Source organism: Acomys minous, assembly GCF_964271855.1.
Source record: "Acomys minous genome assembly, chromosome: 14".
Taxonomy (NCBI): domain Eukaryota; kingdom Metazoa; phylum Chordata; class Mammalia; order Rodentia; family Muridae; genus Acomys; species Acomys minous.
This window is the reverse complement of record NC_140496.1, coordinates 12,062,392-12,085,446: the sequence shown is the minus strand read 5'-3', so window position 1 is coordinate 12,085,446 and position 23,055 is coordinate 12,062,392. Positions and strand designations below refer to the sequence as shown.

General features: G+C 44.6%; 1 long non-coding RNA gene across 1 annotated transcript in view; it reads left to right on the top strand.

Moving 5' to 3' along the window:
- Window positions 1-8,770: 8,770 nt before the first annotated feature.
- Window positions 8,771-23,055, top strand: part of LOC311583382 — a 491,748-nt gene continuing 477,463 nt past the window's right edge. Inside the window, exon 1 of the long non-coding RNA XR_014774483.1 lies at window positions 8,771-8,816. This is a non-coding gene — a long non-coding RNA (uncharacterized lncRNA). The remainder of the gene's footprint in view (window positions 8,817-23,055) is intronic.

Here is a 23,055-nt window from a genome sequence, read left to right as displayed (position 1 = left end):
AGCAGGAACACACACACACACACACACACACACACACACACACACACACACACACACATATTTTGGCTATAGCATTCATGTGAATCTCAAAGGACAACTTGAAGTAGTCAGTTTTCTCCTTCAAGATCCCAGGGATGGAACTCAGGTCCCCAGGCTTTGTGGCAAAGCATCTCTATTTACTGAGCCATCTCACTGGCCCCCAGTATATTAGTTTTGAATAGTTCTATTGTCAATATCATCTTTTTTCTCTGAAAAATACATTTGCCTAAAGCTGTTCACCAAACACAGGCACACAAGGACAACCGGATAGAAGAAACTCCCCCAATCGCCAGACTCTCTAGCTCTGACACTTCTCTCTTTGAGAAAGTTCTTGGGCACTTAAGAACACATGCCTTCAGATTGCATCAGGAAACATAGCCAGTGGTTTTGAGGCTAGTGGGAAGGTGGAAGTCACCAAGGTTCTGAAGCCACAGAAAGACCCAGAACCCACCTGAAGGAGAAGCTGTTGGCCAACGATGGAACAACTGGACTCTTGGCCCTTGGTTGAAACACAATTATAATAGTATTTAAAATATTGGTTGCATATGGAGGAATCTGGAAAATAACTCACAGTGTTGAAAATAAACAAAGAGGAGATGAATTCTTACTTGTGAGAAATTTAAATAGCAAGAAGGGAAAAAGAAGAGATATACAAAAAGGTTAAAATTCTTTTTATAAGAACTCCAAATATTTCTTTAAAGATTTATATTATTTTCGTATGTGTCCTTATATATGTCTATGTGTCTATTACACCCATGTGTGTAGGCACATGTGGAGGTCAGAAGAAGGTATCAGGTCTCCAACAGCTGGAATTACAGATATTTGTCAGCTTCCTGACATGAGCACTGGGAACAGAACATGGGTCCTCTGCGAGAGTGGCCCGTGCTCTTAACCAATGAAGCATCTTTCTAGTTGGCCAGATATTTTTAAATAAACAAGTTAATAAGACTTAGATTACCCTCGCTTTGAACCATTTAGCAAATGATGAATTGGTGTAAATATTATTGATAGCCAACTAAGCCATTGTCTGCCTGGTATTTATGTCACTTAACAAAAGATAGAATCATGAGAGAGAAGGGAGTCTCAATTGAGAAAATACCTCTGTAAGACTGAGCTATAGGCAAGCCTCTAGGACATTTTAAAATTAGTGATTGATGGAGCAGGGCCAAGATCATTATAGGTGGTGCCATCCCTGGGCCAGTGGTCCCGGGTACTATAAGAAAGCAGGCTAAGCAAGCCATGAGGAGCAAGCCAGTAAGCAGCACCCCTCCATGACCTCTGCATCAGCTCCTGCCTCCAGGTTCCTGCTCTTCTTGAGTACCTGTTCTGAAATTCTTTGCTGATGGACTATGTTGTGAAAGCATAAGCTGAATAAGCCCTCTCCTCCCGACTTTTCTTTGGTCATGGTTTTCCATCACAGCAATAGCAGCCCTAACTAAGACAGCTATTAAGTACAAATCTGGTCTTTACAAAAGAAGAGTTGGGCTAACCAAATGGTGATTTTAGCCACATAAAAAATAGATAAACAGGAGCCTTACAAACCTCCTTATAGATGGTCTGTGTTTCCCATGAGGTACAGATTTAAAAGGAGAATCAAAGACAAACAAGGTGGCATACTAGGTAAAATGCTTAGTGCTAAGGCTGACGTCAGTTCATGATTCAGAACGTCATAGTACAAAGCCAAAAGTGACTCATAAAAGTTTTCCTCCGACCTAAGCACATACGCTATGGCACAGCACATGTGCACTCCAATGCATGCTTGCACACACACAGACACACAGACACACACACACACACACACACACACACACACACTGAATAAAACAGAGGCAAAAGAAAATGAAATAACCTCAGTGGGCCACTTTTGTTTTGTTTTTTTATTCTCTCCTATATTACATCCTGACTACAGCTTCCCCTTCCTCCTTTCCTCCGAGTCCCTCCTCCCCACAACCTTCCTTCTCCCCCAGATCCATTCCTCCTCAGTTTCCTCTCAGAAGAGGACAGGCCTCCTAGGATGTCACCCAAAACTGCCATATCAAGTTACAATAGGTCTAGGCACATATCCTCATGTCAAAGCTGAAAGGGGCAACCCAGTACAAGGGAAGGGGTCTCAAGAGCAGGCAAAAGAGTCAGTCATCCCCTGTTACCACTGTTGCGAGTCCTACAGGGACACCAACTACACAACCATAACGTATGCAGAGGACCTAGGTCAGACTCATACAGGCTCCCTGGGTGTCCCTTTGTTCTCTGTGAGCACCTATGAGTCCAGATTAGTTGATTCTGTGGGCTGCATACTTGCGCTGTCCTTGAACCCCTATGGCTCCTACGATCGTTTCTCCTCCTCTTCCTTGGGATTCCCCAAGCTCCGTCCACCTAATGTTCAGTTATGTATCTGCTCCTATCATTTGCTGGATGAAGCCTCTCTGATGATTATTGTGCTAGGCTCCTGTCTCCTAAGATAGCAGACTAACACTAGGAATCATTATATTGATTTGATGGTATTCTTGATTGGGCATCAAGTGCTATCACTGATCATCTGAGTAGATGCCTAGTCTGTCATGGTTTTCACAGATCCGTGGAACAGCAACGAGGGGTTAACCAGTAGGCTTTTATCCTTAAAACGCAAGGGTGGTTAAACAGCGGAGAGCAGTCATCTCAGATGACCCAGATGAAACATCTTACAAAAATTACTATCAATTCACACCAGAAAACTGTAGGAGCTTAAAGAGATAAAGATTTGCTTGGGAAGAGTGTGTTGAGGATTGGACTCAGGGCCTTGTCTGTGACAAGCAAACCTCTACCTCCTGAGCTACACCCAGCCCAGGAAGAAAAACAAATTTCACCCAATACAAAGTGATTTCTAAAATCCTGTTATAAAACTCAAACTTAGATCAGAAATATTAGAAACATTGTTTGAAAAGTCAGGAAAAAGCCTAGCATGTTGGTGCACGCCTTTAATCCTAGCACTCTGGAGGCAGAGGCAGGCAGATCGCTGTGAGTTCAAGGCCAGCCTGGTCTACAAATCGAGTCTAGGACAGCCAAGGCTACACAGAGAGACCCTGTCTCGAAAAACCAAAAAAGAAAAAAAAAAGTCAGGAAAAAAGATTGCAGATATAGCATGGTAGTAGACCACTTGCCTAACATACAGAAAGGCCTGGTTCAACCCCTGGTACTACAAAACAGTAATTACAGTGTGGAGGAGGAGGAGGAGGAGGAGAAGGAAGAGGAAGTAGAGGCAGAGATAAAGATAAATGGAAGATGATGAAGCCATCAGGAGTAGTTAGGAAGAAAGACAAGCATGTTCTCTGTAACACATTTCTCCCTAGAGGTCTGAGTTTTATTAAAACAGGAAAAGAAGTAGAAATCAAAGTTAGACATTAGAAATAATTTTTTTCTGCATATGAATTATAAAACTCTCCAAATCTATACAAGAAATAAAAAATGCTGTGACTTAAAAGGTTAGCTTGGCATGGGGTCCAAATATGGGTTCAAAATAAAAATAATACTACAAACCATTGCTAGCCAACTAGATGGTGTCATAGGAAAGTGTCATAGCATTTTATCATGGAGTTATGTAAATGTTAAGATTGTGGAAAAATATGATAAGAATCATCAAAGGATCTAAAAGTTTATAAATGAAAAATAACTTATACTCATAAACAGCTAATATCATTAGCAATTTAAGTCCTGACAAATTATTTAACAAATTCAATACAATTATGATGAAAATCCCAACAGGGGTTTTCCTGGCATCACCTCCCATTTCCTAAGGTGTGTGTACTGATATATCTGGGTTTTATTTTATTTTATTTTATTTTATTTTGAGACAAGGTTTCTCTGTTTAGCCTTGGCTGTCCTGGACTCACTGCGTAGACCAGGCTGGCCTCAAACTCACAGTGATCCACCTGCCTCTGCCTCCCGAGTGCTAGGATTAAAAGTGTGCACCACCACCTCCCGGCTCTGTATCTGGTTTTTATCCGGTTCTGGGGACCTGAATTCAGATCATAAGCTTATGCCATAAGCATGTCTACCCTCCAGGCCATCTCTGCAATGCCAAGCTTTCCACATCAGTCTCTCTAGTTCCTTAAAGTGTGCATTCTAGTAAAACATAAGCCACTTCCCTCTCCAAATGAAATTAGTAAACAGGCTGCTGATTATCAGTGAGTACAAAATAAATCCAAATACTTATAAGTAAATAAGAAAATGAACTCAAATGTTCATTACGAGAGAAGCAAAAACTGTCCTCTTCAGATGTTGACATGTAAAATGGCAGAGCTGGGTCTATGTTTGTGATGTTTAAAAGCAGATTGTGGTAGGACAATGATAGTGTGTCAGCCGTGCATTTCAACCCTCCATCATCTGTTGGTGCTTGCTTGTGTAGTAAATACGGAATCATGGGAGCAAAAGATGCATACTTAGATGCTAGTTTTTTTTCTGAGGAAAAAGGGAGGGAAACAGTGCTGATGAGTTCGAGAGGACTTCCATGACAGCTATCAGAATTTATGTAATAATAATTGTTAAAATTAAAAGCTGAAGCAAAAAATGTCAACATGTTAAACTTCATTACAGCTAATGGGGAGCCTGCATTATATTGCTTTTATGATTGACTCGTTTGTGCTAAATGTGCCCAGTGCTCCATAAATACATTTATTGGACTCTTGGTGTTGAGCTCAAAGCATGGCCCAAACACACTGGTTAAGGGAGGGTTTATAGCGTCACTTGAATAAGGACTGGGAAAGCAAGCTCTGTCCAGAACAGACCTGCAGCAGATCACAGAAGTCTGCTTGAACTACTGAACCAATACTGTGCCTGTCTTTCCACATAAAATAATACTGCCTTAAGTCTACAAGGTCTGAGGCAACTGCTATTGATAGCAATAAACATTTATACAGTGCCAACTGTGTACACATCATTGGCCTATACATTTTACATTCGTTAATAGAGGAAAAACTTTTGAACGCTATCATTTAATGGATGAAGAAACTGACAGAGTCCCACCGCTGATGAAGAGGAAAGCTGGGGGTTGAACCCAGACACTAATGCCGTCGCCCCATCTCTGAAAATGCTTCTTGCTTCTTTACAAATAGTGGATTCATTGAGTGGTTTTGGTTTTGGTTTTTGTGATACAAGGGATGGAAGTCATGGAGTCACATGTTCCAGGGAAGCCTTCACTGCTGAGCTACACACAGTCATGGAATCACATGTTCCAGGGAAGCCTTCTACCACTGAGCTACATGTTCAGCACTTTTTTTTACCTCTTATTTCTACACTGTGGACAGAAAGTCACTCAGATTGACCTTGAAATCACTCTGTAGCTTCAGTAGGCCTTGAACTAGCGATCCTCCTATCTCAGCTTTCCAAAGAACTGGGATTCCAGGCCTGCACTGAAGAGACAGAAAAGTTGTTTTTCAACCCTGGCCACTTGGTACTTTCTGAGATGGCCTCAGAGCTGTTCTATTCTTTGCAAGAAAAACCACACCCTCATACCTGTCCCAAGCACCTGACAGCACGTGATGTCCCAAGCTGAGCTCTTGCCCCCTCAGGGATAAAATAACTAGTAACCAGTCATTTTAAAGGTCAACTAACCAATCATGTTTGTGCTAAGTTCTGTGTCTGTAAGGGTATTTAAACCCTCCGCCATTACAGAACGGGGTCTTTCCATCTCCCCAGAGTTTGGTGGACCCTGACGCGTTGGCTCAATAAAATCCCTTTGCTTTTGCATCGACTCTGGACTCTGGCTCTCAATTGAGCTACCAGGAATAGACTCAGGCGATCGGAGTCTACAGCACTACCAGACCTGGATCTTGGGTACTTTTTAAATAACTTTTTCATGTCCTACCTGACAATGGTCTTCCAGAAAGATGCTGTAAAGGTTCTTAGGTGTGCATCTGTGTGGTTTGAATAAGAATCGTCCCCCATAGACTCATATATATGAATGCTTAGTCACCAAGAAGTGGCACCATTTGAGGATTAGAAGGTGTGGCCTTGTTGGAAGAAGTATGTCACTGGAGGGTGGGCTTTGGGGGTTCAAAAAGTTCACCCTAGGCACAGCATGGCTCACTCACTGTCTCTGCCTGAGAATCAGGATGCAGCTCTCAACTACCTCTGCAGCACCTTGGATGCCGTGAGGTTATCCATTAAGCCTCTAAAGTTATAAGCCAGCCCCGATGAAGTGTCTTCCTTCCTAAGATCTGCCTTGGTGGTCATGGTGTCTCCTTACAGCAATAGAATCCTGACTAAGACACCATCTATTTCTAAGCTGACTTATTCTTCTCTTGCTTCATGGTGCATTAATTATCCATCTCCCTGTTCTGACCAAACACCCTACAAGAAGCCACTTACAGAAGAAAGGGCTGATTTTGGCTCATGGTTTAAGCCACGGCTGGCCAGGCATAGAGGTGATGCAGCTATAATAGCAGGAGGACACATTAGCATGTTCACAGCTCTCTCTACAGATTAGAAAGCTGACAGGGAAATGAGCCAGAGCAAGGCCAGGTTCTGACACTCAAGGCCTATCACCAGTAGGTCCAGGTAGGTACCATTTTCTGAAGGTTCTACAATCTCCCAGGACAGAATCACTAACTGGGGACCAAGTATTAGAACACATGAGACTGTGGGGACAGGGTAGGGAGGGCATTTCATATGGAGACCACAATGGGAGCAGAAGGTTTAACACCCTGTCTAGCCCCACTGTGTGGTCAGGCATCCTACAATGACAGCAGTCACCTGTGGGGGAAAAATGTTTCCTACATTGTATGTACTCTCATGGTATTCTTGCCAATGGACATATACTTTACAAACCACATTTCTGTTCAAGCTATTACCTGGATCCTCTGGATTTGGGCCCACTTCTGCATTTTTCCTTGGGATTCATCCTAAAGAACATTGACAATCAGCTGCCCTCAATGAGGATGCAGACAAGATAGATGGAAACCCGCTAAGGTTGTATCCAGAAGGTCATGTGAGATATAGGAATCCTGTATACATTCTTCACACAGGTATAGACAAGAGGAGATAGAGAATAGCATCCTTTAGAGAAAAACAGCCAAACTAGAAGTATCTGGATGCCTTGGCAACAACAAAGCAAGAAGAAATTATGAGTGTCCTTTGACCCATCTGTAGGGACATTTACCTTTCAGGGACAGGGACAGTGACTCATTCCAGAGAACTAACAGACCTCATGATGGGGCTTGATCACCAAACATCAATCACCCTGGTATATCCGTGAGACTCATGGCCATGAAGACAAGAAGATTTCGATAAACAATGGGGCTGTGGAAGCGACTCAAATGTAAAAGATGGGTGAAGGAAGTGACTCAATGGGACACATCCTGGGGCTGAATAGGGGCCTGTGGAGTAGAGGTTGCTTGTATGCACAGAATGAAGAAAAGGAATTTAACAAGAACAGTCCTGTCTTTTTGGTTTGGTTTTATTTTCAAGGCAGGATTTCTCTGTGCAGCCTTGGCTGTCCTGAACTCACTTTGTAGACCAGGCTGGCCTTGAACTCACAGCGATCCGCCTGCCTCTGCCTCCCGAGTGCTAGGATTAAAGGTATGCACCACCACGGCCCGGCTTGGTCCCTGTCTTAGTTACTGTTCTACTGCTGGAAAGAGACACCATGACCAAGGCAATCTACAGAAGAAAGCATTTCATTGGTGACTTGTTTACAGTTTCAGAAGGTCATTCCATTATTATCACACCAGGGAGGATTGGCAGCGAGAGACAGACAGACAGAGACAGAGAGACAGAGAGACTGAGAGAAAGAAAGGGGGGAAGGGAGAGAGAGAGAGAGAGAGAGAAAGCCTGAGCCTGAGCCTAGCTTGGGCTTTTGAAAATTCAAAGTCCACCACCAGTGAAACTGTTCCTTCAACAAGGCCACATCTCCTAATCCTTCCCAAACAGTGCAACTGGAGACCAAGCATCAAACTACGTGAGCCTGAGGGGTCCATTTTCATTCAAGTCACTATAAGCCCCAGCAAAAGACTGGAGTAGCTGGGTCAGTGGTGTAGTGGTGCGGCCAAAAGAAGCTTCTAGATATAATTTTCTAGAAAGTTCCAGAAAGTAAAATGAGCCAGAAATGTCTCTGAACATCTATTATAGAAAATTTATTTTCATCTCTCAAACTCTTAATTTTTTCAAAAGTAGTGAATGACCCAGAGCATATGGGTATATTAGTTCTGCCTGTAGAATAATTTTTTGTGCATTTTGATCAAGATGAGACAGTTACACAAACTCTAACGTGTTTATAAAATTAAGGCTGGGAATCACTGAATTTTTATAGAATCTTTTGTGGGCTCCCACTGCTCCACATTTGGCAGAGCTGCCTGCCTATCTCCCTTTCTATTTACTTTCAATGAGGAGGTGGAAGCTTAAGCACCACAAATTACTTGAGAGGTGAGAACAAAATGAAAAAACAAACAAATAAACAAAACCCAAAGTACCAGGCAATCTGCATCTAGGAAGGAGAGGGATAATATCTGTCATTCCCCAGTTCCCCCAATAAAAGCTAGATTTGAGGTCTTAAAGAAAACTGAAGTCTACTTAATTTTAGAAGCATACAGTCTGAAATTTTAAAAAATGTGAATATCAGGGCTAACAAGACAGTTCAGGGGGTAAAGATGTTTGCTGCCGAGTCTGGAAACCTGAATTCCATCCCCAGAATCTACATGGTAGAAAGAAGAAACTAATTCTCCTCAGAGCTGTCCTCTGGTCTCCTCATGTGCACTATACACACACACACACACACACACACACACACACACACACACACACACGAAGTAAAAAAATTTTAATGAGAACACATAAGTGCATTCGGAGGTATACAGCAGGCACTCAATAAGTGCATCTCTGAGCTTGATCTGAATCTTAGGATGGGGTCCTCTCAGCACAAAGGATTGTGCTTCTCCTTAACCTTCATCCACACCTGAACTTCCAGCTACCAGTTTCGGCAGGCCATAGGCCACAGTTTGGGTGATGATGACACTGTCTCATAGTAGGACCTGAGTGTCCTGTCCTTCTCAGCTAGCAGGAGAAGAGGGGATCAGGAGAGTACATTGGAATGGAAGTTTTAAGTTGCCCTTGAGGCAGCCAGATGTGTAAAGAGGATGAGAGGATGAAATGAGCCACATCTGTGTGCTCTTCAGCTCCCTCCCAATACAGTTTCCTTAGTAGAGTAAGGGAACTAATATATAATCCTCTTAAAAATAAGACCTAGCAGCTAGACAGATGACTCAGTGGCTAAGGTCCCTTACACGCTCCTGCAGAAGACTCAAGTTCAGATGACTCACACTTGTCTGTAACTCCAGCTCCAAGAGACCTCAGCCCCCTTCTGGCCTCCCTGGGCACTTCATGTATACACACAGAATCAGATACACACACATACATTTAAGCAAATAATAAAATAAATATTTTTTAAAAGTAGTGACATTAAGATTTATAAATAAATTATTATGTCGCTGTCTTGACTCATTTATCATTTTCCTTTTTTTTAATAAAGATTATTTTGTGTATAATTACATGTATATGTATGTATCTATATGGGGGTTAAGTGTATGCATGTACATATGTCTATAGAGTCCAGAACATCAAGTCACGTCCCCTGGAGTCAGAGTTTGTGCCACTGGTGCCTGTGAGTTGCTCCCTGGGCATGGGGCAGGGAACTAAACCCTGGTCCTCTGCAAGAGCTGTGTTCTCTTAACCACGGATCCATCTTTAGCCCCCTCATTTTTCTTATTCCTTCATGAGTGGCTATCACATGAGTAAGAGATGAAACCAGGATGAAGACCCATCACAGCCTAAATTTGCATCTCACAGTCGAGTTGTTGCCAGCTCATGTTCACCACAAACAGTCCCTGAGCAGGTTAATGGCACCCCCACTGTTGATATGTGGCAGAAGATAAACAGCGCAGCTGGAAATTGACTCAGTAGGTAGAGGCCCTTCCACCAATCCTGGGGCCCAAACAGTGGAAGGAGAAAACTGACCCACCCATTCATGCCCCTATACACACACACAAACACACAAACACACATACACACATGTATGCATGCATATGCATACATATGATAAATAAACAACAAAAATATAATAATTTTAAAATAGTAAACCACTGGTAGATGATTGGCAATGAGGGGGGCAAAAGAAACCTCCAGATTGAGCAGTCAAAATAGGCATCTCTAAGGAGGAATCATTGAAGCCAAGACCTCAAGAAAGAAGCTTGTGAAAAACACCAGGAAGAAAGGTGATTTTTTTTTTTCCCTCCAGGAAGATTAATAAAATGCCACACAGTTCCATGGTAACTTTTAGTGTCCCTAGCGTTTCTTCATGCATTGTTCTACTCCACCCCACATTGGTGAAGCTTTAGAAGCAGTCCCCCCACACACACCCACTTCAGGTTCTTCCTCCACCCTGTGCCTAGTTCCTTGTTCTCGGTCCCCTCCACTATTCTAGGATTTGACTGGTTATTCATTACAGGTCATCAGTAAACGCTGGCATAAAGGTCAACAAACTCCGAGAGAAAGAGAATCTTCCAATTAGTTAAACGTTAGTGGAGAGGGATGCCTACGGGCCGGGTGAAGAGGACCAAGGTCCATCAACCATCATTCACAGAGCAACTCTTGCTCCTTGGAGAAGGCCGCATTTGGCCTGTCTAATGAGCCTTGAAACCTTGAGCAAACACATTCTGAGTCCGCGGTAGAGCCAAGCAGAGGCAAGCAATAAGGAAAAGATCATTAAAGACTCTGGTTGGCCACAGGCCTTTCTCTGTTTTGTCAGAGCCCCGCGTGCTGGATAGTTTTCATTGTCAACCTGACATATTCTAGAGTCACTTGGGAGAAGGACCTCTGAGAATGTCTGCGAGGATTGCCTTTTTAATGTCGTTGTGTGGGGGAGGGCGCGTCCACTGTGAGTGGCACCATTCCCTCAGCTTGTGCTCTTAGACTGAATAAGAGTAGAGAAAGCCACTCGAGTGTGAGCATGCACGTCTTAACTCATCACTCTTGGCTTTTGACCACGGGTATGAACGTGACTGACTGACTCAACTTCCTGCCTCCTTAATGTCCCTGAACTGGTGGCCTGTCACCTGGAAATGTGAGGTCAATAAACCATCTCTCTGTAAATCGCCTTGTGAGAAGGTTGTGGGGAGGAGTCAGTGAAAGGAGAATCCACTGAAACATATTTTGTTTGGAAATGCCGCAGTGAGACGTAACACTTTGGATGATATTTTTTATTATTTAATATTTTTTCAATTGCCTCATCAGGGTATTTTATCACAGCACTGGGAAAGGAAACTAGGACAGCCCACCACCTTGGCAAGCCATCAAGGAGGTATGCAGTCAGGATGAGCCTCCCTTCCCATTCTTTCTCCATGTAATTCCCAATGCCCACATCTTCCACTCCACATTGGACGTTGAGAGCATTTCTCCAGGAGCCTAAGTGGTCATTGTGAATGCAGACACTGCCATTGCTCAAAGAGCAGTAGTTTCTGACCATAAAACCAAATACACTTTCTTCCATACTGCACTCTTGGCCATGATTTTTATCACAGCAACAGAAGGAAAAAACCTACTATACCATCCATCCACCTCCTCCCTCCCTGATTCACATGCTCAGACCATTGCCTCTTTCCTTCCATGCAGCCCTCTTATGGCCCCTCACTCCACGTACTTGCTAACAGGTAGTTACTATCATGTGGACCTCAGAGTTGAAAATCCTAAGATCCAAAATAAAACCTCTGTGCCTCTCAAAATCACACACACACACACACACACACACACACACACACACTGACTTGCACACTCTATTGAACCTCTCTTCTCTCTAGTAAGTTCTTACAATGGTAGGAGGAAAAAGAAAACTCATCTTGTATTTACAACAAACCCCTCGGCAATGTCCACTGGGGGGGTCTTCGCATTTCATTTGTATTTTAACTCCACCTCTTGCTCTTGGGAAGAAAGGACCATGCCTTTGAAATCTGAGATCTCCAAAAAGGTGTCTACACCAACATTCAACAGTGTGTTTGCTTAATCCAATGGCTCTGTGTACAGAAACCTGCATAACATGCAAGTTATGCTGTAATTTACTTTTCTCTCTTGGCTTTATTTTTTGAGAACATACTAATATTCACAAACGACTTTCAAGAGATTCTGCTCAGCTTGATCCCCTCATGTTTACACTAAAATAGGAACACACACACACACACACACACACACACACACACACACACGCACACACACACACACACACACACACGCACACGCACCAGTTCTCCAAACCCTAGAGTTAATCATCTAGGACATCAGGACCTAGGATGAAGGGAATATTTTATGTTGCAGACACTCTAAATTGAACTTGTATACAGAATCACTAAAGGCTCCCGGAGATACAGATGTCCCACTCTCAGAGGCCCTGGCTCCTGCAATCTGGGCTTGATCCCAAGAAGGTCCCTGATGGTCCAGGGACCACAGTCTGCAGACCACTGTTCCGTGCATTTGAGAGTTCCTAAGGCATGTGGGTCTACATTTTAACACTGTCAGAATTAGGATTTCTGATGCTCGAGTCTTCAATCCAAGTCTTACGCCTGAATCAACCAGCTACAAACCCACATTCTCATTAAACAGACACTGTAAGCAGGAACTCTGTAGGATGCTTTTAAACATCTCTCAATCACTCCACCACACCCCGAAAACATAGCCCATCTTTAATCTCAATCCACAAGTAGGAACAAGACAGGACTGAGACAAATTGTTCTGACTTATAAAATGACTCAGTTGGACCCCAAGAAATGGCTCTGTGAGTGAAAGTACTGATGACTTCAGTTTGGTCTCCAGATCCCACATGGCAGAAAGAGAGAGCAGGTCATCATAAGAGTCCTCTGGTCTGGTCCACACCCATGTGATACATATGTGTGCAAAAACATACGTGTGTATATGCATGCATGTTTACATGACATATGCAATATTACATATGCAATCACCTATTGTGTCATATATCACATATTACACACACACACACACACACACACACACACACACACACACATACACACACACACTTCTGGACAGAATTCAGGAAACAGCTCATCATGGAGTTGCCCATCCTCAGCTGATGCATCTACAACAAAACCGCTATACCCAAGGCTCAGTGATCATCTAGGGAAATGGGATGGAAAGACTGTAAAGGGCCAGAGGACCAGAACATCTGCTCAAAACTAAACCCTGTGTACATGACAGGGGCTGCATGCATAAAATCTCAAACCGTATGGCCAGGACAATGACAGCGACTGAGATGACAACACCAATAGGGGAGATCTCTCAAGTCTCCACACCTACATGAAGAAAGTACACACAGTGGATGACTGCTGAGAGACAGCCTATCACCCCTGGCCATGGGTAAGGCCCTAGCTGGTCATCCGAAACTGAGGGGTCAGCCCTAAAGGCATACACATACAAGCAACATGTGAATGGACCCAGCAGGGTGCGTTTAAATGTGCACTGTTTTTTAATAAATGTGAAAGGATGATTAAGTGAAAACAGACTTTGATTTTGAGAGGGAGCAAGGGGTTTGGGCTCATGAGAAAAGCTGGAGGAAGGGGAGGGAGGTGGACGGCTATGGAACTGCAGCACCCACACATGTGAAAAGGTCAAGTTTGATTACAGCTATCATAAAAAGAAAATGACTAGGATGGAACTAGAAACAATCATCCTGAAGGGAGTTAACCCAGACCCAGAAAGATACACATGATATATACTCACTTGTAATTGGATACTAGCCCAATATGGATGTGCTCTGAGAGTCTTCATTTAGCGAGGGATTGGGACAGATGCTCAGACTTGGTACTGGGACTCCAGGTGAGAGAAGTATGGGAGAATAGGGAAATAGAAGGATCCAGTGGGTCCTGGAACCCTACAAGAAGACCATTAAGGCTGGTGGATCTGGACCCAGGGGCATACATAAACTACTGCACCAACCAAGGACAATGTGTGCAGTAAACCTAGATCCCCCCATTCAGATCTAGCCAATGGACAGCACATTCTCCACAGTTGTGTGGAGAGCGAGGACTGACTCTGACACGAACTCTGGCGCCCCCTATTTGACCACTTCCCCTTGGTGGGCAGGCCTGGTGGTACTCAGAGGAAAGGGAAGCAGGCTATCCTGATGAGACCTGATAGGCTGTGATCATATGGTGGGGGAGGAGGTCCCTTTCTGTCACAGGCCTAGGGGAGGAGAGTAGGGTGATAGAGGAACAGATTGGGGGTGGGGAACAGGAAGATACAAGTGAGGGGACAATAGTCAAGATGCAATCTGAATAAATCATTTACAGAAAAAAGAAAATGACTAAATTTCTCATAAAGTATTTTATCATAAAAATCACATGCCTTACCATTTTAGCAGGTATTTCTACTTTCAAATCTATACTACCTTTATTAATATCGAATGATGAATCTAGGTCCATATATTGTGTCCTCAGACAGCAAATAGGTTTGGTACAGTGAGCTACAACACCCACTCCCTTCGGACTGGGTGGGGCCGTGTAAAGAGTCTGTGTCTCAAGGAGAAAGCTCTGCTGTGAGTAATACCAAAACTATTCACAAGACAGGAATCCAAATTCTAATCAGCAAATATTTTTAAAAGCTCGTATTTGTATATTTGATGTGCACCCTAATTAGGCCAGAGCATATTTAATTAAGTGTGTCAGCCCCAGTGGAAGCCACAGAGTTCAATGCTAATAAAAAGCTGATACAGGTATCTGTTTCTCAGACTCCTTTTGTCTAATGCCTCCACCATGTTAAGTCAATCTGTAACATATGGGCAGTCCCTCCCACCATGGATTTATCATTTGGGTGTTGCTCTCTGTGAATTAATGCAATCAAACTCCTGCCACTGTTAATTATTTTTCTCTGAGAGGCAAATCCCAGAATTTAGCGATAACCAGCTGTGATTTACTGCTGGCAGGGCAGCAGTATAATAGACTTAACGCTGTCTGCCACTGCCCTGGGCGATGGGGAGAGGCGGTGGGACTCGGGCTAACCTGAGCTTTTCCTGGATCTAGACCCTGGCGGTGTTGTTGGCACTTGTCGGCCCCACACACTTTAGGAGCACAAACATTGTAGTTTGCAGTAAGTGTCACTTCTAGAAGTCTTGCTTGTTGCTGAACAACCGAACGCCCAGGAGAGGAGGCTGCGTTAAGTGGTATATGCCACACTCACATGCACCTGAACTGCATTTTCAGGTCCTGCCTTTAGAGCACAGTTCCTGGAGACAGACTCTTTACCTCTGTACCTTTGCAGCGCTCTTTCCAATGGCGGGGGAGCTTCTCCCCACCGTGGCTTACAGTGAATGACTGATGGCTCCTCCCATGATTTTGGCTTCAAAGTCACTCCTCTCTGACCATTCCACTGAACACAATGCTCATTACACTGAATTGTTTCTCGATTCCTTTACTCAAAATACATGACCGTGATTGCCTAGTTTGTAGACTCACCTGTTTATTTGGTTGCCTCCCCAACACCCTCTTAATGAAAGCTCCCTGAGATGGCGTGACACAGCCTTAACTAGTTTAGCACCCTCGACTTATAGTCCCTGTTGAGAGAGAAAATGGGAGCTAAGTCAACAGTCACATGCTGGAATAGATAATGAAGTCCCAGACCATGTGATTCTTGTCTTTGCTGCTTCTAAGATAAAACAGCATTTGTGGTTTGAATAAAAAGTGTCCCCCATCAGCTCGTGTGTTTGTACACATGGTCTCCAGCAGGAGGCACTGTTTAGGGAGGTTATGTTATGGAACTCCCAGGAAGTAAGGCCTTGCTAGAGGAAGTATGCCACTAGGCTGTGAGGTTTTATAGCCTGTGCGCCGCCCCCCTCTGCTCCTCCCCACTTCTCCTTCCTGTGTGCACTGAAATGTGATCTCTTTGCTTCCTGACTGCCATGCTTTCCCACCATGATCTACAGTGTCTCCTCTGCAACCATGAGCCAAAGTAATCCCTTTCTCTTCTTGGTTGTTTGTGGCTGTGACATTTCATCATAGCTACAGTAGGGACGTTACTAAGATGCCATCAAGCAACTGAAAGCATTGTTTGACCAGTGCTTTGGAGTGCTTCCTGCTAGTCAACAACAGAAGTGAAGCCGACAGTCAGACACAACAGGTAGTTGCTCCTAGCTGAATGGTGAAAAGGATCCAAATCTAAAATGAGTGAACGGGGTCTTGATTTCTGGCAGTGTAGCCTTCACCAGTCCCCTGCCTTCTCTGGGTTTTCTTATCCATGGTGACTGACCACCGTCATCACCAAGCTCATCTGAAAACATATTTTTTTTTCATCCAATGGTCTGTAGCTTGGCAGAGTGGCTCATACCTGTGATCCAAGCATGCAGTAGGCTGAGGTAGGAGGATCATCATGAGTTCCATGTCAGCTTTAGCCACACAGTTAGACACTCGCTCAAATAACAACAACAATAACAATAAGGTTATCAAATCTGAAATGGGGGAAAGCATTCTCATGATAAGAGGAGATATTTTTCTTGGAGATACCGATCTGTGCATCACAATAGTCATACCTAGTAGAGTTGTCAGTGCATAGCTTGGGACCACACGGTCCTATGTAATGTGGGTTTGTTGGACTGGTTCTCAAGGGTAGGTCCTACTGACATTGCATCAGCACAGCTAGCTGAATGGAGCACTGCTTAAAGAAAGTTCTCCTACCCTGGTCATTCTTATTAAACAAAAAAAAGGGGGGGTGGGGAAAGGGGAGAGCTAGACTGTGTTCAAATTGAGCTTAATAGTTGGCATCATCGATACAATCCAGAGTGGGGTTTGCCTGAGCTATCCATCAAGTCTATGGACATGCTTGGAGAAAGGGTGGATGAGAACAGCTAACAGTGGAAATGTGAGGCTGTCTCGGGACCAGTTGGCATCCTGGGACGGTGGGAGGTGTACCAAAAACTTCCTGGCTCAGTGAAAGAAGTAAGGGTATTGAAGAGCCTGGAAAGTAAAGCAGTTGGCTTTGGGTCTCAGGAATCCCCAATCAGGGCTGGGGACGACCACAGGCCTGGAGGATGGGTTGGAGGGCTGGATGTTCCCTGGGCTGCAAGTGTCACCATCCAGGAAAGGGCAGTTTGGCGTTGGCATTCTGGAGTGATGAGTGTCTGATTCAGAAACTCACATCCTTAAACGATTTACTCCCTTTGTGGCCAGAAAAAGACAGTTAAAACAACTTTGAGATGTTTCTTAACCTTCCCAATTACCAGGCTTTCAAATTAAACAAAGTACAGGACCGTACATCCTACCTTTGACATTGGGCAAGTCTCCACAGAAGAATAAAACCAAGTCGTGGCTGGGGTCTAAGGATACACAGAAGCTTGGGAATGTGGGTCCACTTCTCAGTGGCACATCTCTTCTAAAGGATGGTTTTCTCTATCTAGGAATCTTCAGTATTCATTGTGTTTGTTTGTTTCTAAGGCAGAGTCTTACTATGTATGCCCTGATAGCCTGAGACTTGATATGTAGACTAGACTGGCCTCAACTCACAAAGATCCACCTGCCTCTGCTTACTGAATGCTGGCTTAAAGACATGCACTGCCACACCTAGCTTGTGTTCTCTCTCTCTCTCTCTCTCTCTCTCTCTCTCTCTCTCTCTCTCTCTCTCTCTCTCTCTCACTCACTCACTAAAAATGCGGTCTAGACTCAGTAGTGCAACCTTTGGGTTGCAACCACTGTTGGTTTCACATATCAGATATATATAGCAGATGTTTACACTATGGTTCATAAGAGTAGCAAAAGTACAGTTATGGAGTAGTAATGAATAATTTTTATGGTTGGGGGATCACCACAACATGAGGAACTGTATTAAAAGTCAAAGCATTAAAAGGTTGAGGACCACTAGGATCTAGAGAAACAGTCACACAAGGATTCAAAAATGTTCCCTGCAGCCTTGCTGATAATTCATTTTAAGTTTTCAATAGATTGCTTCCATGCAGTCAAATTCACGTGTCTGCTTAAAGTGAGATAGCTTTGAAATTCTGACATAGAAAGATGTTTTTGTATACTGTTGAAAAAACAAAATCATTTACAAAATAATACATAATGTTATGAGTCAAACTGGTAGAAGTTAAAATTGCAGGCATATATTATATTTCTATGCATATACAAACCTGGCTGGAATTTATAGGTCAAAACATTCTTGAGCACTGAGCTACAGAGACAGTTTGTTATTTTTCACTCATTTGTCCCTACTTTTAGCAAGAAGGTAGGTGATATCTATGATCACAAATTAGGATTCTAAAACTACGGATAAGGACCTTGGAGGAGTCCAGCCATCTGATCACCATGGCTCTAGCCGTTGCCTCACCCTTGAGTCGGGAAAGGGCTGGTGGCTGCCAGCCAACACGTTATGAGTTGAGCATGTTCTGCAGTTGACATGGGGGCTACAGGTCTGCATTTCCTGCATGTCTGCTCTCTGGCAGGCAGTAAGCTGCATGCTCAGGGTACCTGGGTGTTCTCCAGCTGTTCATGGGTCTCTGGAATTCACTGGCGGGAAATCTCCTTAGAAACACCATGCAAGGATGAAGTAACTGTGAGAACTAACATGGTGGCTGAGGTCCAGCCACCTCACAACAGCATGGTCATTCTTTCTGTCTCTCATGACATGGGTGATGTATAACCTGTGGGGGGGAGAGTGGTCCCAACTGCATCACTGAGCCTTTGCCTGCTCTTCCATTGACAGACGGGTGTGGGATGAACAAACAATCTGACTATAAGCTAAGCCCTTAACAGGGAGATGTGCATGTATACACACACACACACACACACACACAGAGAGAGAAACAATCTGACTATAAGATAGCCTTTCACAGAGAGATGTCCATGTGTACACACACACACACACACACACACACACACACTCATATACACACATTTAGACCTGTGCACACAAATCATGTAGAGCAACAATTCCACATGAAATGTGTTTGCCACTCTCTTTACATCACAAAGTTACATGTAATATAAGTAGTACTCGAAGAATGGTATCTGAGCTGTGTCCTTGAATATTTCAAATTATATGAGATCGTCGTGAGGATCGAAGAATAAAGGGTCTGCATAGATGAGACCCGACACACTCTTTAGAGTTGGGAATATCATCACATTTTTTAAATAATGAGGCCGTAAGCAGGGTTTATCCCACTGCAATTTCTGATAGTGTGCACGGTAGGGTTCTTCCTTCCAGCAGCTTCCATTCTGCATCCTGGCAATATCCATTTCACACCCATAGTTAAGACAAAAAGATCCATCCGCTTCTCAGACGTCCTTGTTATTCTATCTTCTGGACACCATTCTCCCGTGAAGCCGTGGCTATGCATCTCTTCCTGGCACCTTTGTCCCAGTTTATCTTCCGCGCACACCCCGTCTGTGTTAGAGCCTTATAATGAAACCAAAGGTTCCATGTTTGAGGACTCAACACCCACAACATTAAAACAATTGAATGGGCAATAATCTCATCACGGCATGCTAGGGGAGATTGCTGTACGCCCATTAGAGTTAATGGGAGTTCCAGCCGAATCAAGGCACAGCCTCTGCTCCCAAGGGCACGAGGATGAAGAGAAGTGCAGAAGTTTAAATGGGAGAAACTCCACAGAAAGCGGCAGGAAGGAGTCGAGGCGACGCACTGCACCCTGTACAGAGATTTCTGTAATTTCTGTAAAGTAGCTAGAGCTGGGCGGGAATTCTGTTCCAACTTGCAGCGTAGGGTTCCTGCGAACACGGGACAATGCGGAGACTGACCTGGAAGCCCAGAAGTTGAAGTTGCTGAAATTTTTAGGAGAGCATGAAGGCATGAAGAGAGGAGAGGTCAGTGAGCGAGCGAGCAACAACATTCCGGGATGAGTCCTCCTCTGGAGACCTCATAGAGGAGGGCACCGAGGAGGAGGGACGTCCAAGGGGAAACTAGTCAGAAGCCCTGGTGGAACTGCCAGAAAAGCCTGACAACTCATAACTCATCTCAGTATAGTAGTCAAACACATGGCAGGTGCTGTGTTTCCTGGGGTCTCTGCGTCCCAGGAGCTTCCTCCCTCATCTCTGCTACCTCCCTTCTCCACCGCAGTTATTCAGAGCAGGGCTAGGGGCAAGTCTTTAATCTGCTTTGTCACTTAAAATATTCCAGGCAAGTTGAATTTGGATCAAGAGAAATCTCGCGCATCAAGTCCATCTAACTTTGAAATACAAGGTCTCTGGGTTCAGGAAGATTTTCTCACCAAGTCTCGAGTCTCAGATTTCCACTGACCTCTCCAGCCAAGAGCCATTCACCTAACCTTCAGGATCACACCAGGGCAGGTGTATCCTCCACACCCAGATCGAGGACCGGAAGCAGAAACAGTTGCTGCACAACGTCCAGGTCAGATGACACTGACAGTGGAGTGGGGGGGTCAAATTCTGATCCCTCAGTACCAAACTCTGTTGCCAGACTCTCCCTTTTTTCCCACTGAGAACAATCCTGGCCGCTGTTAGACAGACAAGCCCTCCTTTTCTAATGAGCCACCCCCATCACTGTTGGCTTCGGTTTGCTTCATCTAGACCACTCTGCCTTCCCTGCTTCCGCCCCACCAAAAGCATGAGCCAGAAGTGAAATAGGTTCCCTTGAATTCTCTGAAGGAAGGAAAAATGTTTTCCTGTTCTTAGTCTTCCAGATAAGAGTGGGGACTGGACCCAGCCTCAAATCTCAGCAGCCCGTGTCGTTGCTGTGGTTTATTCTCCCCATACACCTTAATTTGCCCAGAGAAGAAACAGATAATCAGAAGTGACAGGTGTCTGCTTGTGGGTTGGTTTGTTTTGTTTTTCTGGAGATCTGACTGTTCATTTTTTGCCCCCTTGGATGGGCCAGTGTGTCTTTCAAAAGTTTCAACCCCAGCTTTTTGAGAAACTTATCCGTGTGGCATGTCTGTCACTTTTCACAGTCCTCAAATGAGTCTTGGCAATTTTCACATAATGGCATTTGTTGACAGGTTGTTAGGGCTGACAGTGAATATGTTAGAAAAACTGTCAGGCTGGTGGAAAAAAAATCAAAGAGAGGAGCCCCTTACATTCCGAAGCAGCATGTTAAACTGCCATTGTACTCTCAAAGCGGGGTCTCCACTCTCAGCCAGACACAAGCACACAGCGACAGCCTGGGACCCTAAAAACTAATGTTATCTTGTCACTTCAAAGGTCACAAGGCACATTACCACTAAACTCTATTTATCTGCATAAAATTGAGTTGCTTTTAATGCTCAATAACAGGTGATGGAAGAGAGAGAAGAGCCACTGCCTGTGCAGTCAGGGGAAGGACAGGTGTTTAATTGGGCAAGCAGAACAGGCCAAGGAGTTGGCAGGGAGCCCTGGCGTGGCATTGGAGATCTATCCCTGGGACAGCAAAGATGGGTGATCAGTACTCAATGGGTCCGCAGGCTATATGTGAACTGATGGGCAGGGACAAAAGCCATGGACGAACAGAATGACACTGTCAACTGTCCATCAGTCCTCCCATGTCTCAAAGGCTTCCTCAGGCAGGCATATCAGGGGTCACCGGGATGACCTCTGTGAACGTACATGACACTTTTCTGCGATCGCTGGAGTGTGGTGATGACTGCGTCTGACAGTTGAGCGCAAACTGAGGGTCACTCCGGGGAAACTCACAGCCCATCTAGGAACCTAGGACGGGCCCCTAAATGGTGAGCTCACAGTCCAACCGAATAAGAGCCCCTCGAAGACTTAGAGACCCGCTAGGCACTGTTTCCTCTTGGTCATCCTCCAACTCTCACTGATCTCGGCTCGCCCCTGGGTTTTCTCCCTAATCTTCTCCTGAGATAGCAGTAACATCCGTGGTACCAGTCCTTCAAATGTGATCTTCACTGTCAGATTGGTGTCTGTGTACGTTTTTCTTGATTGCTAATTGGTGCGGGAGGGCACAGCCCACTGAGGGCGGTGCCGTTCCTAGGCTGGTGGTCCTGGGCTGGACGGGAGAGGTATCTGCTGCGGGCCTGGAAGCTAGCCAGTAGGCAGCATCCCTCCACGATCTCTCCTTCAGTTTCTGCCTCCAGACTCCTGTTGCAGCTTCCCTTGATTCTAGATTGTAACCTGTAAGCCAGGCAAACCCTTTCCTTCCCGAGTTGCTTTTGGTCACTGCAACAGGAGAGGAAGCAAACTAGGATAGCCATCCAATTGGGACAAGCCCTTGAACGACTATCTTAATCCCCTGAGATTCATCAGCTTCCTCCGCAGAGGATGGAGTGATAGTATCTTTATCACTGAGTTACCCAGACGATGGACCATAGGATAATATATGTATGTACTAGCATCATATCAAGTACATACGAGGTGCTTAAACTCTAAGAAATCAAAGACTGCTTTGTTTAACATTTTCACCTCTTCCCTTTCAAGTGAGGCAAATTCCATCAGGCCAAGGTCTCCCTAGCTACCAATGTGGTTTCTTTCAGGGCCCCTGGATAAACTCAAACACGATTTTAAACCCTTCTACTGTTTGGTTCAGAATGCAAGCATTTCTACAGAGTTTCCCTCCAGCCACTGAGATCTACCCTTCACCCGGACTTTGCAAGCTCCGCAAGATGTAGCCTTTAATCAACCAAGGGCTTGGAGGCCCCAGTGCATCCTGCCTGAGGGCTAAGCCTGCCATCTCGTCCCCTACTCGCTCTGGGTAGAATTTGTTGAAGGGGCGAGTCAAGTTGGATTTTTACAGTCCTGTCTCTGAGATTACCCAGCGGGTGGACAGAAAGCTGACAAGGGAGGATTTTTCAGAGCGGTGGGTGTGGCCTTTGCAGAAAGGAGGCGTCCTGCCAGAAAGGAGTTTACAAAGGCCAGGCACTCACTGTGAGACCCTCTGAGACAGCTACAGAGAGTAGAGAGCAGCTACCGCAGTTATACTGTAAACAGTTTTGATTAAAGTCCAGCAAGTACACAGAGCCGCACACAAGCCATCAATCTGTCTTAAGGAATGTTTGCAGATTGCCCACAGTCTTCTCACCAGATTCGGAAGGAT